The sequence below is a fragment of the Staurois parvus genome, unplaced genomic scaffold (genome assembly GCF_062004578.1).
Source record: "Staurois parvus isolate SC_StPar_1 unplaced genomic scaffold, SC_StPar_1.0 ptg000290l, whole genome shotgun sequence".
Taxonomy (NCBI): domain Eukaryota; kingdom Metazoa; phylum Chordata; class Amphibia; order Anura; family Ranidae; genus Staurois; species Staurois parvus.
In genome coordinates, this window is record NW_028318086.1 from 113,025 (window position 1) to 132,500 (window position 19,476).

At 44.8% G+C, this 19,476-nt stretch overlaps 1 protein-coding gene across 2 annotated transcripts in view; it reads right to left on the reverse strand.

Annotated features, from left to right (window-relative positions):
- Window positions 1-19,476, reverse strand: part of LOC149458245 (plexin-A1-like) — a 112,716-nt gene that overhangs the window by 91,344 nt on the left and 1,896 nt on the right. The window contains exon 1 of one of the 2 annotated variants that reach the window (XM_089682440.1): window positions 18,725-19,431. The exons of the other annotated variant lie outside the window; for it this stretch is intronic. The gene's annotated coding sequence lies outside the window, so the exon portion shown is untranslated. Of the gene's footprint in view, window positions 1-18,724; window positions 19,432-19,476 lie in introns of those variants that run through there. 2 annotated transcript variants of the gene reach the window in all.

Below are 19,476 nucleotides of genomic sequence, written 5' to 3' on the forward strand. Positions count from 1 at the left end.
CCAAAACTTAGGGCTTATGTACACTGCAGCTGATAAACTCACATTTAGGAGCTGTTCAGCGGTTTTTTCAGCAGCCCCTGAACTCTCCCTAATGTTTTCCTATGTGTCCATGTACACATCTTTGTTTACAGTCATTTACAAGCATTTGAGTTTAGACTTTTTTTGAACGCAGAAGACTTGCGTTCAGCAGTTGATTTTATCAGCGTTTCAAATGCAAAACGCTTGTAAATGCGGCAAATCGCGTTTATAAGCGTTTGCAAATTTTTTTGAACTCTTCCAGTTCCCGATGCTGTCCAGAGCCTTTTTTAATCATGAAAAATGCATGCAAAGCGTTTTCAAGGTACTCAGATGGACAAAACACTGAACACAGGATGTTCCTACCAAGCTTGTCACACATTGTAATGACCATTCACACCTCATATTACTCATGAAGACCCCCTGCCAGGTGGCCTTAATGACTCCCTCCACCAGACACCTTTCCCACCCTTGGAAACAAAAGAAATGTTATTGAGCAACTCACACATACTGCTGTCTCTGCTTCTACTCTCTGTATCTCTCTGAAAGTCTGAAATAGTTAATAATTTACCACTTTTCAGTGCATTCTGGGCATTTGGGAGGTTCTCCTGTGCTTATCTTTAAAAAATGCTTCTAAACGCAAATGCGCATAAACGCGGTATGCAAACGTGGCTAAACAGACTTTTTTAACCTACATTTTCCAGCAGTCAGTTTCCATCGTTCAGAAGTGTCCCGCGTACATGGGGCCTTATTGTTTTAGTTTTGAATAGGAAAAAAAAAAAGTTACAACCCCCATTTTTTTTTTTGCTGTTTTGTGACCCCATTAGGGAGATTTGCCTTAATTTCCTGTTCCAAAGATAAAACAGGAAGTCTGAGGAAACCTCTCCAAAAGGGAAAGGATAAGGCCTCCTAGAAAACTGTGTCCAGAACAACTGAGAGGAGAAAAAAACTTGCAAGGCGCAATCACACCAACCTGGTCTATTGGGTGCATTAACCAGCAAAACAACAAATGCACCATATCGGACCAAAAAGAGCATCTGCAGCATTTTCAGCAGCACACCCCAATGCATATTCGTGCATTGCCGCATGCTGCACCTCCATAACCAAGGTAAGTTAAAGGTGCAATTCGGAATGAATGCCAGTACATTGCTCCAATGCATGTAATGTGTTTTGCCGCACGTTACTGCAACCCGATGGTGTAAATGGGCCCTTAGGCCCCGTTCACATCTACACAATGCATGAACACACGTTTTTCCACGACACACATATGGCGGCCCATTCACTTGAATGGGCTGCCCTACAGATGAAAAACACACCAAAAGAAGCTTCCACACCTTTTTCAGCGTTGAGCTTCGCGCTTTGGCCAGCCGCCGTTGGGGTGCTAATAACAAAGGCTTGGCTTTAGGTGCACCCTAAGACCCACAAGTTTATTAGGAACTCTACAACTTCTCTTACCTCCACAGCCATAGCAAATGGGGCTCCACTCGTCTTTTTAAATCCAAGGGTTAGCCAATCTGGTTAAAAATTTTGTAGAAACTTCCCAGTTTTTCCATACATCCAGACATGGAGGACTGTTGGGGTTAAGGTTTCATTAGTCCCTGGCAGTAAATCCAGATTGCCTTATCCTTCTAAAGTGGCCACCACCATGTTTTGTTTTCCTTTCAAGCCTCCGATTAGAGGAACATCAATGGCATGGCTGTTAGATGTTGCCAAACAAGACGAAAAAGCTTTTAATCAGGACCGGTTTTGCAGTTCTATAGGGTTAGAATAGCGCAGGTCATGTGACGGCACTTATTTAGCAGCAGGGAGTCCTAAAGAAAAACTGGTTTAAAGAATTGGAAATGAAGGTGGGGGGGATGTCACAATGTGCAAATGGAGAGCAGGTCAGAAATCTGGAGGTCAACGCCCTCCATTCAGTCAACAAAAAGAGCCATGTCCTCTCAGGTCACACATGGAAAAGTTTTCAGAGAGGGTCACATGGCTTTGCCTGAGCGACCTTTAACCTCCCCCCTCACTTGGGAAACTAGTTAATTGCTGGGATTCCCAGAGTCCTGCAGTGAAAAGGTAACAAAGAACACCGGGAGGGAGACATTCCTCAGGCACAGCTCAAAAACAAACCTATCACAATGCAAAAATTGTCATCTTATTTCAATAGAACAGAATAAAAATCCTCTAAAATGTACTTGGGGGCAGCACAGTGGCTCAGTAGTTAGAACTTCTACCTTGCAGCACTGGGGTCCTCCCTGTCAGGGCATCTGCATGGAGTTCGCATGATCTCCCGCTTATGTGGGTTTCCTCCAGGTACTCTGGAGTCCTCCCACGCTTCAAAGACATGCTGGTAGGTTAATTGGCTCCTGCCTACAAATTGGTCCTAGTACCATATTCTATTGAGCGTGCCCACCATACCTGCCTCACCATCTGCCCCAATAGCAGATAAAGCGCTTAGAGTCCCCAGGGAGAAAAGAGCTATAGAAATATAAATTAATTAAAAAAAAAATAATTAATTACTTGTCACAAATTACTTTAGAAGCCGCCTTGGTTTGCTGGCAGCAGAAATATTCAGGCTAATTAATTCACCTGGACAGGGTGGTGCTGGGAAGGTCTTAAAGGGCCTCATACCTCAATAACTGATTCAGATGATTTCATAAGTTGTGTTTTTAAAAACTTGGCTCTGGCTTAAAGAATGTTTGCTGTTGGGTCTAGAACAGGAGTCTCCAAATGGTTCAGTATGAGGGCCGCATTGTATACTTTACAAATAATCCCCATAGGAGTCGCTGCACTACATCAGTGTCCCCATTAGAATCCCCCCTTCACTGGCGCCCCCATCAGAACGCCCCCTTACACTGGCGCCCACATCAGAATCCCCCCTTACACTGGCGCCCACATCAGAATCCCCCCTTACACTGGCGTCCCCATCAGAATCCCCCCTTACACTGGCAGCCCCATCAGAATCCCCCCTTACACTGGCGCCGCATCAGAATCTCCCCTTAGATTGGCGTCCCCATCAGAAACCCCCCTTACATTGGCGTCCCCATCAGAAACCCCCCTTACATTGGCGTCCCCATCAGAATCCCCCTTACATTGGCATCCCCATCAGAATCCCCCCTTACATTGGCATCCCCATCAGAATCCCCCCTTACAATCGCGTGCCCACCAGAATCCCCCTTACATTGGCATCCCCATCAGAATCCCCCCTTACAATCACGTGCCCACCAGAGTCTGACTTAGGAGTCTCACATTACATACTATTAAAGTCCCGCCCCTACATCAGGGTTCCCCATCAGAACCCCCTTTACATCAGAGTCTGCCTTAGGAGACCCCCTCACATCAGGGTCCCCCAGAGCCCCCCCCCCCCTTACATCAGACACATAGAATGCTGCTGATCTTAATCTTTAATCAGTGCATGTTGAGGATGCGCCACTGACTTGATCTGAGGGCCGGATGAAATCTTGTAATGGGGCAGATGTCGCCCACAGGACCTAGACTGGAGACCCCTGATCTAGAGCCACCCAAAAGGGGCATTTTAGTTATAGGTGGAACCTGTTGGGTTGTGCCAGACTACATTCTATAGGTTCTAGAGCGGTTCCCATTTCTGTAGTATTCTCCATAATGGCAAACAAAACTTGCAGAACAGAAACCTCTAATAACAGCCCATCATATGTGCAGAGATCCCCACCAATACAGCACAGGACTCCATTAGGTAGTTTAAGGCTGAACCCCAGACACAAAAACGCTCATTTAAACAAATTCCCCAAAAGTCACGCAGGGCACAAATCCACTTTGTGTGCACTGCCTTTGCAAACCCAGATTTTATTATACAAAAGTAGCAGTGACATCACCATTTTGCTGTACAAAGTCTGTGCAGAACAAAGCTGGGGGAGGGGCCCAGAAGACCACACCCACTACAGGCTCTCTGCAGAAAACTGCAGAAGGGGGCGGACACAAGACCAGTCACCATACATAAGGAGAGAGAGCAGCAGTGAGCGGTCTTTATTACAGGAAGTCAAAGTCTCACACTGGATTACTGCACAGATCTGGAAGAAGTACACAAAAGCACCCCAAGATTGCAGGAAGAATACACATGATGAATGTGGAATCCCACTATTGTCTATGAGGGCCATTCACACCTATGTAACGCTCATCCCTGCCACTTAAAAAAAAGATGCGGGCATTTCTTTTACAGCACTCACAGCCACATAGACTTCAAAGGAAACTGAATGAAAATGCAGATGCATGAGTCTAAAACTACCCAAATAAACCAAAAATGTAAAATAAAAAAAATAAATTTTTTCTTTTGTTTGTTTGCAAAGGCCTTATTCTATATGAAAACGTACTACGTATAAGGCGACACAGGTTGCTGCGGCAGCGAGAACGCGGTATAATGACTGGAAAACAATCGAAGTCTATAGATGTCTGGGATGTTAAGCAGCCTTTTCAGCCGGCACTCAGCAGAGTGATGATGTGTGTATGATATTAACTATTCATAGCTGTATTCAATAAGATTTCCCCCCGCAGGCCCGAACGCCGAGAATCCGAATCGCTGGAACAGGGCTTAATGTGATCACAGACACCCAATTCCCCTGTTTAGACCCCAGGCCTGGCAATGAATAAGTTAAATATTGCAGCACGTATGAGGTCTTTATCAAAAGACATATTGCCTTGTTTAATTATTATTATTATACAGTATTTATATAGCGCCAACAGTTTGCTCAGCGCTGTACATTATAGTGGGGGACAGTACATGAGACAATACAGTAACAAGACAAAACACGAGGGGTTCAAAGGCCCTGCACCTTGGAGCTTACAATCTAGGAGGGAGGGGATGGTGGTACAGGAGGAACTGGCTTTGGGGATGGAGTGGTAGGAGGAGTGGAGGAGATCGGCTGTTAGGTGAGGGCGGGGTAGGCTTCCCTGAAGAGATGGGTTTTCAGAGTGCGCCTAAAGGCGAGGAGGGAAGGTGACAGTCTGATGGATTGGGGTAGTGAGTTCCAGAGGATTGGGGGAAGTCCTGGAGAAGTCCTGCAGTCGGGCATGGGAGGTGGAGACCAGGGAGCTAGAAAGTAGGAGGTCTTGTGAGGAGCGAAGAGTACGGTTGGGTGGTATTTGGGTATCAGGTCGGTGAGGTAGTTTGGGGCAGCGTTATGAATGGCTTTGTATGTCTGTGTTAGTAGTTTGAATTTAATGCGTTGGGCAATCGGGAGCCAGTGGAGGGAATGACAGAGGGGGGTGGCAGAAGAGGAGCGGTTGGTAAGCTGGATGAGTCTGGCCACTGAGTTCAGGATAGATAATGATATATATATATATATATATATATATATATATATATATGAAAAAATTGTATTTGATATGAATATTTTTTTAATATATACAATTTTGAAAAAATCTAATATTTAAAAAAAAAATTATTATAATATATATATATATATATATACACATATACATACATATACATACACACACACCCATACATACACACAACCATGTTAAATTGTATATATTAAAAAATATATGTAGAATTTTTTTTATTTAATATGAATTTTTTAAATTTTTTATAATATGAATTTTTATTTTTACATTTTTTTATTGTGAATATTTTCTTAATATATATATAATTTTTTTTTTTTTAAATATTAGATTTTGTTAAAATTAAAATATAAAAAAAAAAAATTATAATATATATACATACATATATGCACGCGCACGCACTATATCTCAAGCAGCTAGCCAATGCCCAGTGAACCCTCTAAATGGCTCTTAGTTTGCTAAATCACAGGGTATTCAAAAGGATTTTCTTTTTCTGTTTTTTTATTTTTTTATTTTTTAGTAAGCCTTTTTTCCCCCACTTTTTTCATCCTTTTGCTGCATCTCAGTGTTGCTGATCCCCTGCAGCCTCTTTACAGTCACCTCCTGCCTCCATAGCAGGGCTGCATGGTAATTCTCAGTGTGGGTTTTTCTGATAGTGACAACAATGGACCATGGCTGTGTAATCTATATTAAACAGCCACTTACAGACTCCATGGGAAGTCCATGTGATAAGGTGACAACACAAGAGCACAATTAAAAGGCAGGGCCACAGCGTTGTCACCTTATAACAGGAAGTAGAACACAAGATATAAGGGGAGCTCAGATAATAACGTAGCTACTAGCACAAAAAGGCAAGGTAACAAACCCACAGTAATCAATTCAAATGTAAGTGCAGCGCTGCACTTACATTTGAATTTATAACAGGAAGGCCCTGAAGAAGGACCTTCATGGCAGGATCCCTAGGGATTATTTTAAGGCAAGATTATTATTATTATTATACAGGATTTATATATATTATTATTATTATACAGGATTTATATATTATTATTATTATACAGGATTTATATTATATTATTATTATACAGGATTTATATATTATTATACAGGATTTATATATTATTATTATACAGGATTTATATATTATTATTATTATTATTATACAGGATTTATATATTATTATTATTCAGGATTTATATATATTATTATTATACAGGATTTATATATTATAATTATTATACAGGATTTATAAATTATTATTATTATACAGGATTTATATATTATTATTATTATACAGGATTTATATATTATTATTATTATACAGGATTTATATGGTGCCAACAGTTTGCTCAGCGCTTTACAATATAACGGGAGACAATACAGCAACAATACAGTTCAATACAAGAGGCAGGGCTGTATTTACCACAAGGCAAAACAAGGCAATTGCCTAGGGCGACATTCTTCAGGGGGGCAGCGGCAGCTTTCAAGGGGGCAGCAGCATTTTTCAAGAGGGCAGCGCCACCCCCCAAAAGAAGGGATGGAAGAAGGGACACACGCAGCACGGGGACTAGGTGGGATCTGAGAGAGGCTGCGGGCTGCTTGATGGTGTATGCAGAGCCTGACTCTTGTTCCCGGGGATGTCCAGAGCTGTAAAGGTAAGTGTCTCCTCTCTTGCAGGAGGGGGGGTTGCCAGTATATGGGGGGTGTTGGTCAGGGTCTCTCCTTGGGGCTGGAGAGCCACATTTTGTGTTGCCTAGGGCAGTATGAAACCTAAATACACCAGTGACAAGAGGGTTAGGAGTTAGGAGGGCCTGATCCTGGGAGCTTACAATCTAGGATGCAGCTTTAAAAATATAACAACAGAACATTAACACATCATTTAGATTTGGGCTTAGTAGTTAGCACTCCTGCCTTGCAGAACTGGGGTCCATGGTTCAACTGCTGGTCGGGACACTATCTGCATGGAGTTTGCATGTTCTCCCTGTGCTTCCCTGGGTTTTCTCCAGGTACTCCAATTTCCTCCTACACTCCAAACACATGCTGGTAGGTTAATTGGCTCCTGCATGTTTAATGACTACTGAAGAAAAAGATGAACACTTAATGAATCATACACGAATGTATAACTTTCAGTCAAAGCAACCTACCGCCGAGAAAAATATTTCTCTATTATCACATTACTGCAACACTCATGGATCCCAAATAAGCATGTAGCAAGTGAAGTCAAAACTCCTGCCATGCACACTTGTTTTAGTATGGCGACTCAAAAGTATCGATGCCACCGAATCAGAATGACAGCCGGGAAAGAAGCATTTTCACAAAGCGAGGTCAGCAAAGGTCGCCTGCATATTCCTTCTCATTTTGCTGCCACCTAGTGGTGAGATTACAATGAAATGCAGGCCACTGGAGGGTTAGGGGAAAAAAAAAAACAAAAAAAACAACATACTGATCCTACCCACCAAGGGACAATCTGATATTCTAGTAATAAAAGCTAAATGGATTAACCCAATCAATTCAAGACTAATTGTTTTAATGATTTGCAGCATGATGAGAGGTCACTGGAACAAAGGCTGTTGCTGAGCCTCTTGGGGATTCAGCTTGTCAATCAATAATGTACTTAACATGCAAGTGCAACCAACCTCATCTAGGATAATAAAAAAAAAAAGAAGAAAAAAAAAAAAGGTAGAAGAGGTTCTGCAGCAGTAGCCGGCCATAGATGGATCGAATCTCAGCCGTCTCAACAGGGACCAGCTGAGATTTTATCCATCTATGGGCAGGCTGGTGGTAGTAAAGTTGATCAATTGATCGATTTCAGTACAACCAGCCTGTCAAAATTTTTTAACGTGCCAGCGGCTATAGCCACCAGCAATTATCATTGTGTTCTGCAGGCAGGGAAGGCTCCCCGCTGGCAGAACACAACAGATCTGTGGGAGGCATTTAGTGCTGATGGGGGAATCGAGCAATTTTTTTTCCTGCAACGAAAGTCGCATCATCTATGGCTTGCTTAAGCCCAACACGTGAGTAAGAAGAGCTTTGTCTGCCATAATACTAACCGCTCCTCTTCTGCCACCCCTCTCTGCCAATCCCTCCACTGGCTTCCGATTGCCCAACGGATAAAATTCACATGGGGCAGCACGTGGCTTAAAGGTTAGCACTTCCCCCTGGCAGCACTAGGGTCATTGGTTCAAATTCCAACCACGGCACCACCTGCCTGGAGTTTGCACGTTCTCCCTGTGTCTGCATGGGTTTCCTCCGGGTACTCCGGTTTCCTTCCACTCTCCAAAGACATGCTGGAAGGTTAATTGGATCCTGTCTAAATTGCCCCTAGTATGTGTCACCGATCTGATATCCATCTACCACCCAAAACAACCTCTCCGCTCCTCACAAGACCTCCTACTCTCTAGTTCCCTGGTCTCCTCCTCCCATGCCCGTCTCCAGGACTCCTCCAGGGCTTCCCCCATTCTCTGGAACTCACTACCCCAATCCATCAGACTGTCACCTACTCTCCTCACCTTTAGGCGCACCCTGAAAACCCATCTCTTCAGGGAAGCCTACCCCACCCTCAGCTAAATTACTGAACTCCTCCACTCTTCCTACCACTCCATCCCCCACAGCTATCTCCTCCTGTGCCACCATCCCCTCCCTCCTAGATTGTAAGCTGGAAAGAGCAGGGCCCTCGATCCCCTCATGTTTTGTATGGTTACTGTACTGTCTCGTGTATTGTCTCCCGTTATATTGTAAAGTGCTGAGCAAACTGTTGGCGCCATATAAATCCTGTATAATAATAATATTTGTAGTGAGTCTGCCCAATCACCAACTGGAATAAACATTTTTTTGTGTCGATTATTCGCCATATTTACCATCAGCATCTAAGCCCCCGCAATGTGTAAAAAGAATGTTTGATCCTGTCTTCTCTGATCCTTCCCTTTTTCCAGTGTTCCCCTCTTATCTCCTGATAAGACATATCGTGTGGAGGCACTTTGCACATGCTCAGTTTGGTATGTATTGCTTGAGATGTTTTTTTTCTTTGGAGAGTGCATGTGATCAGCACAGGGCCAACCAGCACTGTCCAGGCAGAGGGCAGGGGCCCTGCATCCTCCTAGAGCAGAATGAAAACTCCTCCTACAAGCTTTAACCAATGCTCGGCTGGACACTGATAGAAGTCACAAGACTGCTCTTACTGCTGATGAGAAAAGGTATTTAGCAGTTTATATTTACTAATATAGAGCGAATGCGGGGTCCGGGGAGAGCGGATAGAGCGAATGCGGGGTCCGGGGAGAGCGGATAGAGCGAATGCGGGGTCCGGGGAGAGCGGATAGAGCGAATGCGGGGTCCGGGGAGAGCGGATAGAGCGAATGCGGGGTCCGGGGAGAGCGGATAGAGCGAATGCGGGGTCCGGGGAGAGCGGATAGAGCGAATGCGGGGTCCGGGGACAGCGGATATAGCGAATGCGGGGTCCGGGGACAGCGGATATAGCGAATGCGGGGTCCGGGGACAGCGGATATAGCGAATGCGGGGTCCGGGGACAGCGGATATAGCGAATGCGGGGTCCGGGGACAGCGGATATAGCGAATGCGGGGTCCGGGGACAGCGGATATAGCGAATGCGGGGTCCGGGGACAGCGGATATAGCGAATGCGGGGTCCGGGGACAGCGGATATAGCGAATGCGGGGTCCGGGGACAGCGGATATAGCGAATGCGGGGTCCGGGGACAGCGGATATAGCGAATGCGGGGTCCGGGGACAGCGGATATAGCGAATGCGGGGTCCGGGGACAGCGGATATAGCGAATGCGGGGTCCGGGGACAGCGGATATAGCGAATGCGGGGTCCGGGGAGAGCGGATATAGCGAATGCGGGGTCCGGGGAGAGCGGATATAGCGAATGCGGGGTCCGGGGAGAGCGGATATAGCGAATGCGGGGTCCGGGGAGAGCGCATATAGCGAATGCGGGGTCCGGGGAGAGCGCATATAGCGAATGCGGGGTCCGGGGAGAGCGCATATAGCGAATGCGGGGTCCGGGGAGAGCGGATATAGCGAATGCGGGGTCCGGGGAGAGCGGATATAGCGAATGCGGGGTCCGGGGAGCCACGGCATCCCAGCCATGGCACCACCTGCCTGGAGTTTGCATGTTCTCCCTGTGCGGGTTTCCTCTGGGTACTCCGGTTTCCTCCCACACGCCAAAGACATGCTGGAAGGTTAATTGGCTCCTATCTAAATTGCCCCTAGTATGTGTATGTATGAATGTGAGTTAGGGACCTTAGATTGTACACCCCTTGAGGGTTAGGGACTGATGTGAATGTACAATATATATGTCAAGTGCTGTGTAGATTGATGGCGCTATATAAGTACCTGAAATAAATATTAAATAAATAAAGGGGGTTCTGCAATTGAAAATGGATTGGTACATGAGATTGTACAATCAGATTGTAGCGTGCAAGACCACCCATGACCTGCAAATATCAGTCCTGTATTACCGTCTCCAACATGTTCACCATTTGTAAAAGCGAATTTATTCACGTAGTCAAAGGAGTCACATGAATGTTATTCCCCCAGTGCTCAGCACTGAACCTTTCTTAATATGGCCATAGACTCTGGTGCATGGTGCACAGCTGCATGCTTTCCCATGGCGTCGACCCAGATCCAGGCCTGACTGCGGTGCAGTTGTCTGTGTGTGTGCCGTCTGTCAGCAGTGCCAATCACGTCCACCACTGGGACTCATTTGCACTAGGCGTGTCCATGGTCATTCAGCCTTGTTGACTTTTCAAGGCCTCTCTCAGCATCCATGACAGATTTTTATCTCCCCCCCCCCCACCCCAGGGGACACAAGAGGCTCTATTCAAAACCTTCCCAAACAAGTCTACCAGGTCAACCAAATCCAAAACAATAGAGCTCACCATCTCCTGGCCGCCCAACTGGCTCTACAACCATGAGAGCCTTGAGCAAATCCCCCCAGATCAATGTTCTGTGAAAAACTCCCTTTAATCTGGACTATGACTTTCTGAGGACAGGCAAGTCACGTGATCCTCTTAAACGATCGGTAGAGTGCACAGAGGAACAGGCTACGGGAACCTTCAAATTACCAGTTCAATATACACTCACCGGCCACTTTATTAGGTCCACCTTGCTAGTCCCGGGTTGGACCCCCTTTTGCCTTCAGATCTAACTTACATCTTCATTGCATAGATCAGTGGTTCTCAACCTGGGGGTCAAACGACCCTTTCACAGGGGTCCCCTAAGACCATTGGAAAACACATATTTCCGATGTGTAAAGAGCAGCTACTGTGTAGAAAGCAGCTGCTGTGTTGAAAGCAGCTACTCTGTTAAAAGCAGCTACTGTGTTGAAAGCAGCAGTATTGGAGGTAAAACGACACTCATGAATTATAATTACTGGGTAAATAATTTTATGGTTGGGGGTCACCACAACATGAGGAACTGTATTAAAGGGTCGCGGCATTAGGAAGGTTGAGAACCACTGGCATAGATGGTGTTGGAAACATTCCTTAGAGATTTTGGTCCGTATTGACATGCGTTTCTGACCTCAACAAGGCGTTTTCGTCCATGCAACTGACGCTCACTAGATATTTTCTCTTTTTTGGACCATTCTCTGCAAACCCTAGAGATGGTTGTGTGTGAAAACCCTAAATAATCAGCAGTTTTTGAAATACTTAGACCAGCCAGGCTGGCACCAACAACCATGTCACGTTCAAAGTCAATTAAATCCCCCTTTTTTCCCCCCATTCTGATGCTCAGTTTGAACTTCAAGTTATCTTCACCACATCTAGATGCCTAAATGCATTAAGTTGCTGCCATGTGATTGGCTGATTAGTAATTTGTGTTACCAAGCAATTGATCAGGTGTACCTAATAAAGTGACCGGTCAGTGGATATCCGCCAACCCCGTTATGAGTGCAGGGCGAGATCCAGGGTCTGATAATATTGAAGCCAGGCAACTAACACTTTCGGAATGCGAGAACAGCAATGGCATTCTCTATACTTCCATAAAAAGCTGAACTCTGGTTGGCTTAAAGGAAATAAAATGGTATTTTTATTGAATGTAACAATGCTTCATTATAAATCAAAACTCTGCTTTTCAAAATCCCGCTTCTCCTTTAAACTGTAAATTTTTTGCTTCTTTCTCAGAAGAAACGTACAGATATATGGCTCCCCGGGTTTAGGATAACCTGGTTTAGATGATGGCCTAAAATAAACAAAAATTACCCAACCTTAATTTTCGGACGGTAATTGATACTGTTGAAGGGAGAAGGGTAATCATGAGCTGTCTCATCTGGCCAGTGTGAGTCAGGATGAAGTAGGCATCACTAAAGGCCGATCACAAGGCTGGTAGCAGGAAATGATTGTAGAAAAAGATTATTCTCATCCTGAGCCACTTTGGACAAGGAATCGACTCACTTCTGTGTTTCCTGAACAGAAAACGCAAGCTGAACTGAAAAGAGAAGCTAAAAGAGCCCACAGGAGCTGGCCCTGCAAAGAGAAAAACGTCCCGGGGACAGGGGGGCCAACCGGGCAAGGCAGGAAACTGTCCCGGGGACAGGGGGGCCAACCGGGCAAGGCAGGAAACTGTCCCGGGGACAGGGGGGCCAACCGGGCAAGGGAGGAAACTGTCCCGGGGACAGGGGGGCCAACCGGGCAAGGCACAAAACTTTCCCGGGGACAGGGGGGCCAACCGGGCAAGGCACAAACAGTACCGGGAACAGGGGGCCAACCGGGCAAGGCACAAACAGTACCGGGAACAGGGGGCCAACCGGGCAAGGCACAAACAGTACCGGGAACAGGGGGCCAACCGGGCAAGGCACAAACAGTACCGGGAACAGGGGGCCAACCGGGCAAGGAACAAACAGTACCGGGAACAGGGGGCCAACCGGGCAAGGCACAAACCGTACCAGGAACAGGGGGGCAACCGGGCAAGGCACAAACCGTACCGGGAACAGGGGGGCCAAACGTGCAAGGCACAAACCGTCCCGGGGAAAGGGGGTCAACCAGCCAAGGCACAAATCATCCCAGCAACAGGGGGGCCAATCAGGCAAGGTACAAATCATCTCGGGGACAGGGGGCAAACCAGGCAGAGCACAGACTGTCCCAGGAACATGAAGCCAGAAAGGCAGAGGACTCCCAAAGACAGGGGACCGATGAAGTGTGATACCCATTTAAAAGACTGCAAAGTATCATTGCAGTGGCTTAGTGGTTAGCACTCTTGTCTTGCAGCCCTGACCTAGTTCAATCCCAGTCAGGGCCCTATCTGCATGAAGTTTGCATAGATTTCCTTCGGGTATGCCGGTTTCTTCCCACATTCGAAAGACATGCTGCTAGGTTAATTGGCCCCTGTCTAAATTGGCCATAGTATGTGAGATAGAGACTTTAGATTATAAGCTCAATTTTACTAGTCAGTCCTAACACCCTTCCTGTCCTAGAGTGACAACTCTGCTCTTCCATACAGTACAGTGAGTAAACGTTGTCACTCAGCACAGGAAGTGTGCTACTGGAAGGATCACCAGGTGAAAGTAAAGGAAGAAGATGAAATTCAATGTAGCCACCTCATCTAAGGATTATTAAGTTGCAATTTTACATTTTTGGGTTTAGGTACATTTAAAAAAAAAAAAAAAGATTAATTATTGTGCTTGAAATAAGAACTGCCCCATAAACCCCAAACAGCTCTGGAAAATAACCAGTGAATTGGAGGTCTGGTAATGAGGCAATACATAAATCTGCATTTTGAGGCCAGTTTGCACAATGGCACCCATTGGACCATAGGGAGTCATGGTGTACGTTTCATATACAGTATATCCATATATTATAGTTTTAAATTCCTAAAATCCATTACAGACAGCAACAAAAAGTCAAAGCAAGCTCAACATTATCACTTGAAGCAACAAAAGCTAGCGCACCCCCCCCCCTTTTTATTCACAGCCCTATAACAGCACACCCCCCAACTTGGCAGCTTGGGGTTAAAGGGCATCAAAAAAAAAAGTTCTTCCTGCAGGGCCAGCAGCTGCGACTGTTTAAGCCCGGGGTATCTGGAACCATTTGCTGTGGCCATGTGGAAAGGTCTTGACAGGGGGAGTGTAGGGTGGGGGATGGGGGACTAGGAACTTGTTTTAAAGTGGAGAGGTAGCCTGACTACTTCTGCAGTGACTCCATTCACCTAATACAATAATGACAAAATATATTATACCAAAGCTTGTGGCACATACCTACATAAGCTGAGGTAATATTTTTTTCCTTATTATTTTCTATACTTATATTTATTACTATTATAATATATAATATATTATTATATGTATATATATGTGTGTGTGTGTGTTTAATTTATTAAGAAAAAAATACATTTATAATATTAAAAATAGAAAAAGTAAATATAGAAATTATATTTAGAATAATACAATAATAAAAAAAGATTACTATTTAATTTATGTTTATTTTAGTATTGCCACTTCTCTATTACTGTAATAATAATAGCAACAAAAACATTAACAATATTATTAATACTGTTACTATTATCAACATTACTACAGTACTATTATAATTACCATCACTGAAGAGCAGGCAAGATAATCATGATTGTGGGTAATACATATGTATACGAATTTCTTCCTGCTTACCCATTATATATACACACACACACACACACACACACACACACACACACACACACACATATATATATATATACACACACACACACATACATATACATATATATATATATATATATATATATATATATATATATATATATATATATATATATACACACACACACACACACACACACACACACACACACACATACATATATATATATACACACACACACACACACATATATATATACACACACACACACACACATATATATATACACACACACACACACACACACACACACACACACATATATATATATACACACACACACACACACATATATACACACACATATATATATATATATACACACACACACACACACACATATACACACACACACATATACACACACACACATATATACACATACACACACACACATATATATACACACACACACACACACACACACACATATACACACAATCAAAATATTCTGGTCCTTTAATAAAATAGATCATTGCAGTCACATTGGTCTGGGTCCCATGAAGAATTCATCTACTTTACCACAAAACTAGAATGTCAACTGCCACGGCACTTCGGTAGAGACCAGTTAACTCATGTTTTTGCAAGAGGAACCGAGTACATCCTAAGCTGGCAGAGCCACCAGAACATACAATAAATAAGCACTCTGAACCCAGGACCCCAGCGCTGCAAGACAGCTTTACTTGTGTTACCAATTGGTCATCAGGTTTTACCCAGATCCTCCTAAAAAGCTGTTCTACAGAAAAGAACATTTATAACAGAGATTATTAGTGTTAAAACAGCCTGGCACCTTCACCAAGCCAACCGGCTGACAACCTTTCTTTACTGAATCACTGCCAAAAGGCAAAAGAGTATTTGTGCAGCAAAACAATACTTACGTTAAAAAAAAAAAAAAAAGAAAAGAAAAACATAATCTCACTACTTGGCACTGACTATGTCTGCATTCTGGTGTTGCTACCAGCCACATGTTCTGCAGGATCATAAAATAAGGAGGAGGTACCGCGTCATGATAGAACAGAATCATTATTGCCAACAATAGGTCAGACCTGCAAATATGCAAGTGTGCTCGTTCTTAGCCAGCCTTTCCATTCGCAAAGATACAAATGCAAACACTGGCTTACTTAGCAAGGTAATTGGCAAGAGATGAGGTAATGTAACCCACGGCACTCACCTTTATAGTCTGCAACTGCTCTCTAATCATTACTGGCGATATCAGATTGGTTGGCATATATACATCATATCCAATCATTGCACTGCCTCAGCGCCACAAGCCTACAGGTGATGGAGGCTCTAAGTGTTACATACACGTAGTGGTTCTTCAGTAATTTGGAGGTGCTCAACACAATATTGCACAGACTCCTGCATAGTACAACATTACAAAAGCTCCCCAATAACCCTGGGGTGCACAACACTGCCCAGACTCCCTGATAGCTCTTGGGTGCATAGTATTAAACTGCCACAGCTTCATACCATGATGTTCAGAACACAAAACAATCCCAGCTCCCAAACAACACTGGGGTGCATAACATAAAACTTTTCTGGCTCCCTAATAACCCTGGGGGGGGATAAAAAAAAAAAAAAAGTGTTCTAGCTCCCTAATAACCATGGGTGGTTAAGAAAACGACCCTAACACCGGGGTACACAATATTGCTAAGGCTCCCTAATTCTGAGGTACATAACACAACATTACTGCCATATAACTCTGGGGTGCATAACAAAAACATAGCCTAGGCGTCCTAATAATCATAAGTGCATATAAAAACACGGCTCAGACTTGATAACTCTCTAGGGTGACGAACACAAAACTACCACAGCTTCTTCACACCATTGTTCACAACACAAAACTGCCCTGGTTTCCTAACAGTGGGGTGCATAACATAAAACTCCCCTAGCTCCCTAATAACCCTGGGGTGGATAAAAACACTGTTCTGGCTCCCTAGCACTATGGTACACAATCTAACATTGCAAAGCCATCTTAACTCTGGGGTGCGCATTACAACATTCCAAAGGCCCCTGAAAAACTCTGGGGTGCATAAAACATTGCAAAGGCTTCCTCGAAATGGGGTGCATAATAAAATATTGCAAACGTTCCTTAACAGGGTGCATACAACATTGCAAAAGAAAAGTCCACCAATAACTCTGGGATACACAATACAACACTGAACAGACTCCCTAATAACTCTGGGGTACACAACACAGTCAGGCTCCCTAATAACTCTGGGGTACACAACACAGTCAGGCTCCCTAATAACTCTGGGGTACACAACACAGTCAGGCTCCCTAATAACTCTGGGGTACACAACACAGTCAGGCTCCCTAATAACTCTGGGGTACACAACACAGTCAGGCTCCCTAATAACTCTGGGGTACACAACACAGTCAGGCTCCCTAATAACTCTGGGGTACACAACAGTCAGGCTCCCTAATAACTCTGGGGTACACAACAGTCAGGCTCCCTAATAACTCTGGGGTACACAACAGTCAGGCTCCCTAATAACTCTGGGGTACACAACAGTCAGGCTCCCTAATAACTATGGGGTACACAACAGTCAGGCTCCCTAATAACTATGGGGTACACAACAGTCAGGCTCCCTAATAACTATGGGGTACACAACAGTCAGGCTCCCTAATAACTCTGGGGTACACAAGTCAGGCTCCCTAATAACTCTGGGGTACACAAGTCAGGCTCCCTAATAACTCTGGGGTACACAAGTCAGGCTCCCTAATAACTCTGGGGTACACAAGTCAGGCTCCCTAATAACTCTGGGGTACACAAGTCAGGCTCCCTAATAACTCTGGGGTACACAAGTCAGGCTCCCTAATAACTCTGGGGTACACAAGTCAGGCTCCCTAATAACTCTGGGGTACACAAGTCAGGCTCCCTAATAACTCTGGGGTACACAAGTCAGGCTCCCTAATAACTCTGGGGTACACAAGTCAGGCTCCCTAATAACTCTGGGGTACACCAGTCAGGCTCCCTAATAACTCTGGGGTACACCAGTCAGGCTCCCTAATAACTCTGGGGTACAAAACAGTCAGGCTCCCTAATAACTCTGGGGTACAAAACAGTCAGGCTCCCTAATAACTCTGGGATACACAATACAAAACAGTCAGGCTCCCTAATAACTCTGGGGTACACAACACAGTCAGGCTCCCTAATAACTCTGGGGTACACAACACAGTCAGGCTCCCTAATAACTCTGGGGTACACAACACAGTCAGGCTCCCTAATTACTCTGGGGTACACAACACAGTCAGGCTCCCTAATAACTCTGGGGTGCCCAACACAGTCAGGGTCCCTAATAACTCTGGGGTACACAACACAGTCAGGGTCCCTAATAACTCTGGGGTACACAACACAGTCAGGCTCCCTAATAACTCTGGGGTACACAACACAGTCAGGCTCCCTAATAACTCTGGGGTACACAACACAGTTAGGCTCCCTAATAACTCTGGGGTGTCCAACACAAAACTGCCCAAGCTCCCTAATAACACTAGGGTGCAGAATACAGAACATTTTTTGGAGCCCTCACACCTCACCTTAACAGTGCAGGTCATGTTCCCTACACACCATCGTAAACCCAATTATAGATTCAGCTGAACGTTTTATTGCCTTGAAAACCCGATACAGACACTTCCAGGCACGAAAACCTACCATCCAAGTCACAAATCGCCGCTGTCTTGTCATTTTTCTGTGCCATTACAAAAATTTAAAAAAAAAAAAATCATAAAAAAATTAAAAACTGCAACCTCAAACTCACCCAAATAGCTCTACCAACTGCTACTGATGGAAGGTTGGAGGAAAGTCCTGGATGTAACCGATAGGAAGCATCACGGGCAGAAGGGTTCAAACGCTAGTTCTCCGGTAAATCCTACAGAAAAGAGGAATCCACCTCCGGACCGTCAGCCAAACATCCACCTCTCTCCGCGAGACCTCCAGAAAGGAGATGAGATTTGGCTACTGCACCTCTGCAAAGGGTGTAATATTTCTCGAAAGCGTTGAGCAGTTAGGGGAAGGTGCCATGTACTGCAGGTGCCTATACACCCCGGGGTAACCTGTCATTCAGTCGCCGTGCACATCTCCAACTGTCACAGGCTAAGGATTCGAGGCGAGAGACAGAAAGGATTTTTTTCGCCCAACACGACCAGACTCCTAGCCAAATCGCCTTCATCCCTCTCTCGCTCTCATTTTTTTTTTTTTGTGCTTTGATTTCTTTATTTTCACAGCCTCAGATCTCAACGCAATCTCCGGGGTTACGTTACTGACAATGGACGCCGCTACCTGACCCCTCTCCCAAAACACAGAGCCCTCCTTAGGTCCGATACAAAGCCATTTGTCTCTCGATATTTCTCAACACTGCAGTGGTAAAGGAGCTGAACAGAGAAAGAGAGAGAGAGAAAAAAAAAATATTCCTCCCAATTCAAGCCACGGATACTTAACCCCTGTGCCGCCGCAGTACGCTGCAGGGGCTCCCCGGCAGCCAACGCGTTAAGGGGCCAAGTCCCAAAAAAA